This window comes from Heteronotia binoei, chromosome 1 (assembly GCF_032191835.1).
Source record: "Heteronotia binoei isolate CCM8104 ecotype False Entrance Well chromosome 1, APGP_CSIRO_Hbin_v1, whole genome shotgun sequence".
In the NCBI taxonomy this organism is placed as follows: Eukaryota; Metazoa; Chordata; class Lepidosauria; order Squamata; family Gekkonidae; genus Heteronotia; species Heteronotia binoei.
The window spans coordinates 118249566-118258087 of record NC_083223.1 but is presented as its reverse complement, the minus strand read 5'-3'; the positions used below and the strand labels follow the sequence as shown (position 1 = coordinate 118258087).

Here is an 8522-nt window from a genome sequence, read left to right as displayed (position 1 = left end):
CGACTTTACTTAACAGAAAACACACAACAATGCAGTAGGGCTAGGATTACAGAGCTAGAAAACAATGAGAACAACGAACTGTCTAAGACAAGCATATATCATAGATATGTTATATACACTTTTTTGTGACATCAAGTTGCAGCTGACTTATGGGTAGCCCATGGAGTTTTTAAAGCAAGTGACATTCAGAGGTGTTTTGCCATTGCTTGCCTCTGTGCAGTGACTCTGGACTTCCTTGTTGGCCTTCATCCAAATACTGACCAGGGCTGACTCTCCTTAGCTTCTGAGATCATACGAGATCAGGCTAGCCTGGGCTATCTAGGTCAGGGCCCGTACAGCATAGACATGCAGAAAGCAGTTTACAAAGGTAGACAAGAATGTAGCAAAGTGATACATACAATAAATATTGTAATGGACTACAATCCTGTCCCCTTATAAAAGTGTCCTTCTGAGTTATACCTTCAGTTATAATCCCTTTATGAAAATGCCTCTTTGAACATTTCTGTTTTGCATATTCTGTGAAATGACAGAAGAGTGGGAGCCTTCCTGACCTCCTCAGACAGGCTGTTCTATAAGGTGGAAGCCACAACAGAGAATGCATGGGCAACAGAGAACATGGCTGCTTTGGATGGTAGACTCTGTGGCATTCCTCTTCTCCCCAGTTCCCATCTTCTTCAGGCTCCAACCCCCCAAATCTCCAGGTATTTCCCAACCTGGAACCTTAGTCCACCACTTTGTGGCACCACTATGGCACATAAATCATACTAAACAGTATAGATCTTCATAGAAAGGATCCTTATCTTTCCTCCCCAAGGATGCCACCAAAATCCACTGCCAATGCCCACAGACTGGACCACAAAAAAACCAGCTTTATAGTTCTGTCATGGCAGAAAAATAGCAATACAATTTTTGATGATCCATGCCTTGGATTAATTCTTTTTCTCCACAGTGGGGCCTAGAAACAATGGACCCATGTTTTCTGTGATTCAGTCTATGGACACTGATTTTGGAATAGATTTTAATGAAATCTATGGAAGCCCTTCTGTCCACCCTGCTTAGGTGCAATCTCCTTTTGTCACCTTTCTGGGAAGCCCTTCCTCTCCTTAACTCAGAGCCAGGAAATCCATAGATCCTCATCCTGGACTCACCCTGAATTCCACTATCAGTGCTCTGCCATTCAAAACTGTGGAGTCTCATCTTTTTCACTTGTGCAGAGGTTGTCAATTCCTCTTTTCTTTCTCTGGGGTATTTACTTGACATACAGAAACACACCTCCACTATGTTATTTTTCATGGGAATCTTTGGACATTTTTCTTAAAGCCCCTTCTCTCAATCTATGAATCATCAAAACTGTGGATCACTAATACTGTAAGTTAAGTGATTTTGGTATCATGGGACTTGCAACTTCAGAGAAAAAGAAAGAGAAGATGCCTGTATTTACTGTGAATTCTTTTATTCATTTGGAGATTTGTATTATCTAGTATATAAACAGAGCAAAGTTTGAGTCTAGTGGCACCTTTAAGACTAATGAAGTTTTACTCAAGGCATAAGCTTTTGTGTGTGAGCACACTACTTCAGATACATTGAAGATATAATACAGTATATAACAAGATATAACTGGGGATTTTTTTTGGGGGGGGCAGCCAGGAGACTTTGGGGGTAGACCAAGGAGCAAGGGTAAGACAAGCACAATTGAACTCCTAAGGGAGTTCTGGTAATCAGATTTAAAGGGACTGCATGCCTTTTAAGTGTCTTCCCTCCATTTAGAAATAATGAAGGATGGGGGACCTGCTTTGGGGGCTCATAGAACTGGACTCCCTGGTCCAATCTTTTTGAAACTTGGGGGAAGCTTTGAGGAGAGGCACCAGAAGCTATGCTGAAAATTTGGTGCCTCTACCTCAAAACCAGCCCCCCCCCAAAGCCCAGATACCCACAGATCAATTCTCCATTATTCCCTATGGGAATTGGTCTCCATAGGGTACATTGGAGTGCCCAGCAGACATTTTGCTCCCCCCCCTTCTGATAACCTTAAAATGGGGGAAGGGCCTCCAAACTGGGGGATCCTCTGCACCCAACTGGGGATTGACAACCATAATTTGCAGTATTGGTCTAAGACTGGGGAGACTAGAGTTCAAATCTCCACTTAGCCACAAAGCACACTAAATGTAACCATGAGTCAGTCACACATCCAACATAAATTGTGAGGAAAAGGGGGAGGATGAAGTATTTCCTTTCATACACAAATGAAATATTTACTTAAATTGTCTCTGTGAAGGAATTCATGATATCTTTCCTCTCCTCTTACAGAGTGCTCCTTCTTTTACTCAGATTCCAGCTATTGTGAGGGAAAATTTGATTATTTCCCCACCCACCCATTTAACACTACCTAGTGATGTCATATTTTAGACCCTTCCCCCAAATGATGCTAATAAAGAATGGGAAGGGAAGTTTGAGGGTGGGGATCAGTGTAAAGAATGAGAGGATCAGCACAGATTGGACCTTTACTCCCCCCCACCACCACCTTTTCAAGGATAGAACCAAACCTAGGTCCATTCTTGATAGCTGCGACACTGTGTCCTGGTTAGCGTGCCGGTTTAGGGTTAGGCTCTGAATTTTTCTGCCAGTCACACACTTTCTGCCTAACCATCCTCACAGTGTTGTTGTGAAGATTGCGGATAACACTGTAAGCCACTTTGAATCTTCACCAGACATTATAGGGTGGCCAGACCGTCCCGGTCTCCCGGGACATTCCCGGATCTGGCCACCCAATCCCGGATCCCGGGCTGCCTATACCGGGACCATTAAAGGTCCCGGTTTAGGCAGCCCAGGAGCCGGTGGGCCGCGGGCGCGGGCGGGGAAGGCGGGGAGTGAGGGAGGGAGCGTCCCTGCGCCTGCGCAGGGCCCCTGCGCACGCGCAGGGACGCTCCCTCCCTCACTCCCCGCCTTCCCCGCCCGCGCGCGGGGCCGGCAGCGGTGGGGGAGGCCTCTCCGCGGCCTCCGCTGGTCGCTGGGGGCCTTCCAGAGTGTCTGGAAGGCCCCCAGCGACCAGCGGAGGCCGCGGGGAGGCCGCGGAGCACCCAGCGCTGGTCCGGGAAGGCCTTCCAGAGCCTCTGGAAGGCCTTCCCGGGCCAGCGCCGGCCAGCGAAGGCCTCCCCGCGGCCTCCGCTGGTCGCTGGGGGCCTTCCAGAGTGTCTGGAAGGCCCCCAGCGACCAGCGGAGGCCGCGGGGAGGCCGCGGAGCACCCGGCGCTGGTCCGGGAAGGCCTTCCAGAGCCTCTGGAAGGCCTTCCCGGGCCAGCGCCGGCCAGCGAAGGCCTCCCCGCGGCCTCCGCTGGTCGCTGGGGGCCTTCCAGAGTGTCTGGAAGGCCCCCAGCGACCAGCGGAGGCCGCGGGGAGGCCGCGGAGCACCCGGCGCTGGTCCGGGAAGGCCTTCCAGAGCCTCTGGAAGGCCTTCCCGGGCCAGCGCCGGCCAGCGAAGGCCTCCCCGCGGCCTCCGCTGGTCGCTGGGGGCCTTCCAGAGTGTCTGGAAGGCCCCCAGCGACCAGCGGAGGCCGCGGGGAGGCCGCGGAGCACCCGGCGCTGGTCCGGGAAGGCCTTCCAGAGCCTCTGGAAGGCCTTCCCGGGCCAGCGCCGGCCAGCGAAGGCCTCCCCGCGGCCTCCGCTGGTCGCTGGGGGCCTTCCAGAGTGTCTGGAAGGCCCCCAGCGACCAGCGGAGGCCGCGGGGAGGCCGCGGAGCACCCGGCGCTGGTCCGGGAAGGCCTTCCAGAGCCTCTGGAAGGCCTTCCCGGACCAGCGCCGGCCAGCGAAGGCCTCCCCGCGGCCTCCGCTGGTCGCTGGGGGCCTTCCAGACACTCTGGAAGGCCCCCAGCGACCAGCGGAGGCCGCGGGGAGGCCGCGGAGCACCCGGCGCTGGTCCGGGAAGGCCTTCCAGAGCCTCTGGAAGGCCTTCCCGGGCCAGCGCCGGCCAGCGAAGGCCTCCCCGCGGCCTCCGCTGGTCGCTGGGGGCCTTCCAGAGTGTCTGGAAGGCCCCCAGCGACCAGCGGAGGCCGCGGGGAGGCCGCGGAGCACCCGGCGCTGGTCCGGGAAGGCCTTCCAGAGCCTCTGGAAGGCCTTCCCGGACCAGCGCCGGCCAGCGAAGGCCTCCCCGCGGCCTCCGCTGGTCGCTGGGGGCCTTCCAGAGTGTCTGGAAGGCCCCCAGCGACCAGCGGAGGCCGCGGGGAGGCCGCGGAGCACCCGGCGCTGGTCCGGGAAGGCCTTCCAGAGCCTCTGGAAGGCCTTCCCGGGCCAGCGCCGGCCAGCGAAGGCCTCCCCGCGGCCTCCGCTGGTCGCTGGGGGCCTTCCAGAGTGTCTGGAAGGCCCCCAGCGACCAGCGGAGGCCGCGGGGAGGCCGCGGAGCACCCGGCGCTGGTCCGGGAAGGCCTTCCAGAGCCTCTGGAAGGCCTTCCCGGGCCAGCGCCGGCCAGCGAAGGCCTCCCCGCGGCCTCCGCTGGTCGCTGGGGGCCTTCCAGAGTGTCTGGAAGGCCCCCAGCGACCAGCGGAGGCCGCGGGGAGGCCGCGGAGCACCCGGCGCTGGTCCGGGAAGGCCTTCCAGAGCCTCTGGAAGGCCTTCCCGGGCCAGCGCCGGCCAGCGAAGGCCTCCCCGCGGCCTCCGCTGGTCGCTGGGGGCCTTCCAGAGTGTCTGGAAGGCCCCCAGCGACCAGCGGAGGCCGCGGGGAGGCCGCGGAGCACCCGGCGCTGGTCCGGGAAGGCCTTCCAGAGCCTCTGGAAGGCCTTCCCGGACCAGCGCCGGCCAGCGAAGGCCTCCCCGCGGCCTCCGCTGGTCGCTGGGGGCCTTCCAGAGTGTCTGGAAGGCCCCCAGCGACCAGCGGAGGCCGCGGGGAGGCCGCGGAGCACCCGGCGCTGGTCCGGGAAGGCCTTCCAGAGCCTCTGGAAGGCCTTCCCGGGCCAGCGCCGGCCAAGGAAGGCCTCTCCGACGCCTCCCTGGCCTCGCCGCCGCCCCCGCCGCTGGACTCGCCGCCGCCGCCCGACCCGCCGCCGCCGCCCGACCCGCCGCCGACGCCCGACTCGCCGCCGACCGCCACCGCAGGTAAGGGGGCCGAAAGCGGGGGGGGGGCGGCCTTCCTTTCTTCCCTCCCTCTTCCCTTCTTTCCTTTCTTCCTCCCTTCCTTCCCTCCCTTCCTTCCCTCCCTCCCTTCCCTTCCTTCCTTCCCTCCCTCCCTCCCCCCTTCCTTCCTTTCTTTCTTCCTTCCCTCCCTTCCTTCCTTCCTTCCTTCCTTCCTTCCTCCCTTCCCTTCCCTCCTCCCTTCCCTCCTCCCTTCCCTTCCCTTCCCTCCTCCCTTCCCTCCTCCCTTCCTTCCCTCCCTCCTCCCCTCCCTCCTCCCTCCCTTCCTTTCTTTCTTCCTTCCTTCCTTCCCTTCCTTCCTTCCTTCCTTCCTTCCTTCCTTCCTTCCTTCCTTCCTTCCTTCCTTCCTTCCTGCCTCCCTTCCCTTCCCTTCCCTTCCATTCCCTCCTCCCTTCCCTCCTCCCTTCCTTCCCTCCTTATGTTCTTATGTGGCGCAGAGTGTTGGACTGGAGGGGCCACTGGCCTGATGCAACAGGGCTTCTCTTATGTGACACAGAGTGTTGGACTGGATGGGCCACTGGCCTGATCCAACAGGGCTTCTGTTATGTTCTTATGTGACGCAGAGTGTTGGACTGGATGGGCCACTGGCCTGATCCAACAGGGCTTCTCTTATGTTCTTATGTGACGCAGAGTGTTGGACTGGATGGGCCACTGGCCTGATCCAACAGGGCTTCTCTTATGTTCTTATGTGACGCAGAGTGTTGGACTGGATGGGCCACTGGCCTGATCCAACAGGGCTTCTCTTATGTTCTTATGTGACGCAGAGTGTTGGACTGGATGGGCCACTGGCCTGATCCAACAGGGCTTCTCTTATGTTCTTATGTGACAATACTGACTTTGGTGGACCCAAGCACTGATTCAGTGTAAGGGAGCTTTGTGTTTGTGACTGGAGTGGACAATACTGACTTTGGTGGACCCAAGCACTGATTCAGTGTAAGGGAGCTTTGTGTTTGTGTCTTCTGGTGCAATTTTGTTCTCAGATCCTGTATTTACTTCATCAGTATATGGGATAAGGCACTTTCTCAACTGTGCTGCATAATGCAGCCTATTTATTTTGTCCTGTTGGCTCTGTTGGCTCTATCTGCGCCACCTTCATCACTTTCGGGGTGTGGATCCCCCAGTGGGGTGGGCTCCCGACTCCCTCTGCCGGCTGTTTCTGATAGCCCTGCGCCCCCTCTTTCATTTGATATGTGTCCCGTGCGGGTGCCACCCTCCTGCCGGGAGATGCCGCAAAATGAGCCCCCTTGAGGCTTATGGCGGCAGGGCTCGGGGGAAGCAAGCTAGACTGCTGTTCTTTTGAGGGGTTATAGAGTGTTTCGAGCCCCTCCCTGTGGCATCGGTCCCATCGTTGTGGGACCCAGGGGGCCGGCGCAGCGGCCCGCTGAAGCAGCCTGTCAGTCACTTCCGCATCTCGACCTGTGTTATTAGTGACAGGCTGCTTCGGCAGGCTGCTGCGCCGGCCCCCTGGGTCCCACGACGATGGGACCAATGCCACAGGGAGGGGCTCGAAACACTCTATAACCCCTCAAAAGAACAGCAGTCTAGCTTGCTTCCCCCGAGCCCTGCCGCCATAAGCCTCAAGGGGGCTCATTTTGCGGCATCTCCCGGCAGGAGGGTGGCACCCGCACGGGACACATATCAAATGAAAGAGGGGGCGCAGGGCTATCAGAAACAGCCGGCGGAGGGAGTCGGGAGCCCACCCCACTGGGGGATCCACACCCCGAAAGTGATGAAGGTGGCGCAGATAGAGCCAACAGAGCCAACAGGACAAAATAAATAGGCTGCATTATGCAGCACAGTTGAGAAAGTGCCTTATCCCATATACTGATGAAGTATATACAGGATTTGAGAACAAAATTGTTTCCGGCGGTGATATTTGGGGGATTTTTGGGGACGTCACAGGAAGTGCTGTGAAGTCACTTCCTGTTTCCGGCAGTGGCATTTGGGGGAAATGATGCCATTTGGGGGAAATGATGTCACAGGAAGTGATGTCACTTCCTGCTTCCGGCAGGTGGCGCGGGGGAAATGATGTCACAGGAAGTGATGTCACTTCCCGTTTCCGGCAGGTGGCGCGGGGGAAATGATGTCACAGGAAGTGATGTCACTTCCTGTTTCCGGCGGTGGTATGACGTCGCCGGAAGTGACGTCGCCGGAAGTGACGTCACTTCCTGTTTCCGGCGGCACACGCGCTTCGCGCGCGCGCACTCCTGCCTTCCCCCCCCCAAGGTGTCCCTGGCTGGCCTTCAGACATTATGGCCACCCTACCAGACAAAAAAGTGGGATATAAATGAAATAAACCCTCCATATTTACTCGGAAGCAAATCCCAAAGAACTCATTGGGACTTACTTCCGGGTAAAAATGCACAGGATTAGTAAATTTAGCTCAACATAATACATCAGCTTTAAGAATTGAAATAAGCACATTTAGGTCATTTCCGCCTCCCCACTTATTTTACTAACAAGGAGGCTTGTCCCTAGGATCATCAGCTGACTCGCCCAACTCCTCTTCCCCGGCTTCGCCCTATTCATGCACAACCGAACGCCGAGCTGGAGCCATCGTTCAGGAAGCGAAGAGGAGGAGGAGGAGGAGCCGCAGCCTGTGCGCCGCCTTCATTTCCCGGGGAGACTCTTTCTACGGCAGCTGGTTTGGTGGGAGGGTAGTGCCCGCCCCTGGTTCAGAGTCAGCTGAGCGATCGAGTGCGGAACCCCGGCGAAGCCAGGAGCTGGGGAGAGAGTGCGGTAAGGAACAAGGAGAAGCTCTTTTGAAAGGGGGTCGCGGGTGGTGGTGGTGTGGGGTTGTTTGCCTGCCAGCCAGGCAAGACCTTTCGGGCTATCCTTTGCTTCCTGGTTTGTTTGCCTGGAGCGGCTCAGGTGGGGGCCGCCCTGGCACAGAGTTTCTGCAACCCCGAAGCAGGGCAGGTCGGGGTGAGGGCAGGAGCCGTCCTTCGCAACTCAGGCCGAGGGAGGCTTGGGTTTCCCCCATGCCAAGATGACCGCGCCCTTGCCGGCCTATGGGAGACAGTTTCGCCGCCCTGGACGTAAGCTTTATTTGCGCCTGGGATCCTTGCGCCGATGATAGAGCACGGAATTGGAATCTGCTCCCCGTCTTCGACCCATGACTCTGATGTCCTTCTTGACAGTCTGCCCTCGGCCTGCCTTCCTCCAGGGTCGTCTTCAGCCACCTCCTGTTTTTGTTGAGCTTCATTTCCCGACTCCATGGAATGTGTCATCCTTTACTTCCCAGTAGGCGGGGGAAGTGCAGGCTTAGGGCCGAGGCGTGGAGCGCAGCGAGTAGGACTAGGGGTGTGCCAACCGGCAGCGTTGTGGGTGTACGCCTGAGATGATGGAGGCACATGATACGAAAATGGAAAGCAGCAATAAGCATTCCCGGCTTGGCTTCC

The 8522-nt window shown here is 57.4% G+C and overlaps 1 protein-coding gene across 1 annotated transcript in view; it reads left to right on the top strand.

Moving 5' to 3' along the window:
* The first annotated feature begins 7597 nt into the window (after nucleotides 1–7597).
* STX7 (syntaxin 7) overlaps nucleotides 7598–8522 on the top strand; it is a 36923-nt gene continuing 35998 nt past the window's right edge. Inside the window, exon 1 of the mRNA XM_060239511.1 lies at nucleotides 7598–7860. The gene's annotated coding sequence lies outside the window, so the exon portion shown is untranslated. The remainder of the gene's footprint in view (nucleotides 7861–8522) is intronic.